Here is a 2,197-nt window from a genome sequence, read left to right on the forward strand (position 1 = left end):
TGGTTCATCAGGTGTAACAAATGTACCACAGTAACACAGGATATGGGGGAAACTGTGAGGGGATGATGTGGGGTGGGATGGGGGTGGGCAGGAGATAGAAAGTATATGTGAACTCAAAAATTGCTCAATTTTTCTTCTTTCTTTCTTTCCTGTTTTTTGTTTTTTGTTTTTTTTTTTTTAGCGAGGGAGAGGAGTGAGGGGGTAGTGGGAGAGGGAGAGAGGATCCCAAGCAGGCTCCACGCCCAGCACAGAGCCAGACATGGGGCTCAATTCCACAACCCTAAGATCATGACCTGAGCTGAAATCGAGCCAGATGCTGACTGAGCCTCCCAGGAGCCCCTCAATTTTTCTGTAAACCTAAAACAGCTCTAAAAAATAACGTCAATTAATTTTTTTAAAAACTATAAAGGCAGAAATTCATCACAGGGAAATAATTAGAGTTGAATAGAACCAGAATGTGGTTTTTTGAGAAGATTAGCAAAATAGATAACTACTGATAATATTGATCAAGTCAAAAAGAGAGAAGGTACATATAAAAACATTAAGGACATTGTATGAGAACAATACATAATACTAGGAATAGTTTTGCACTAATAAATTTGAAACCTCAATGAAAATAGTCATTTTTCTATAAAGTTGTAAATTTCAAAAGTAAATTGTATATTTAAAAAAAAGGAAAGGAAGTGTAAAAAACATAAAAAGACAACTAGTCACATGAGAAATGGAAAGATCTGGGAAACTTCCCAAATGTATCAAATGATGTTACAAACAAGTTTTGCAAAAGCTTTAGGGAACAGAAAAATCCTCTTACATAAAATATTCTGGAGTACAGGAAAAATGGAAAACTAATTTTGTGAGTTTGGAATAACCTTGTCACAAAAATTAGACATATATAGGCAGCAAAACAATAACAACTAAACAGAAGGCAATCTCACTTATACACATAGATGTGAAAATCCTCCATATTAACATGAGTACATCAATTCCAGCAAAGTAATAAATCACTAATGATAATCAAGCTTTCATCACAGAATGCAAAAATGATTTGGCTGGCTTTCTGCACGGGCTCACTAGCCATTTGCAAAGGCTCACACTCACTGCCCTTGGGGGTGCACACAGGGAGGTAGCCATGGGGTGGTGGTGTGGAGTGGGAAGGTGTGTGAAGCTGGGGGGTAGGGGATAGGGAGGATACCCGTAGGCCAGTTGAGGGGGGATCCACAAACGAATCATCCCCAGCAGTTTGTGGGGAGGCTTCCCAGTGGAGTCCACAAAGCTTTGATGCTGTGGAGTGCCCTAGCTGCTGTTCTTGCCAGCCCCACTTTGTCCCCCCACCCAAGTTGTGGCACATACCTCCATATTCTGGATGGAACAAGAAAGGAATGGGTCTCTTTGGCAGCTTCCCATACAGCTGGGAAAGCCAGGTGCTCACTCACATGGTCTCACTCTCTCCAGTGGGAGAAATCACCGGCTGAGTAGGTTTCTTTAGGCACCCAGCCATGCAGCCTTGGGGGAGGTGTGGGTGACACAGGTAAAGTGAAGCTGTTCCTCTCACCCTCTTCAATGCATCTTATCTTGGATATTTTTTTTTCTCCAGCAGGGCTGGACTCCTGGACATCCACAAAGCCACTCTCATCTATGGCTGATTGTCAAAGTTAATTGTCCATTGTCTTTTTCTGAGATTCCTATTAGACACATAGTGGGACTTCTCCATAGAAGGCTATAAAAGATTTGTCTTTCTCCCCCTATATTTTCCACCTTGTATCCCACTGTGCTGTGTGCCAAGAGATATTCTCAGCTTGATGTTTAGTTCTCTAATTCCTCTTTGGCCATGTTCAATCCGTTATTCAACCCATCTATTTGGGCTTTTACAAATTCCAACAACTAAGTGTGTATTTTCAAAATCTTTTTTAGTTTTTCCCTCTCACAGCTGACTATATTGCATAATGATTTAAACATTTTTTATTTTGAAATGATTTTTAGACTTGTTGAAGGGTTGCAAAGATAGGACAGAGCTGTTATCGTTCCCTTTAATGCTGACATCTTATATAATCATGGTGCAATTATCAAAACTCAGAAATTACCACTGCTACCATACTATTAACTGAACTGCAACTTTATTCAGATTTCACCAGTTTTCCACTGATGTCCTTTTTCTGTTCCAGCATCAAATCCAAGATCTCACATTGCATTTAGTTGT

Source organism: Zalophus californianus, chromosome 1 (genome assembly GCF_009762305.2).
Source record: "Zalophus californianus isolate mZalCal1 chromosome 1, mZalCal1.pri.v2, whole genome shotgun sequence".
Lineage (NCBI taxonomy): Eukaryota > Metazoa > Chordata > Mammalia > Carnivora > Otariidae > Zalophus > Zalophus californianus.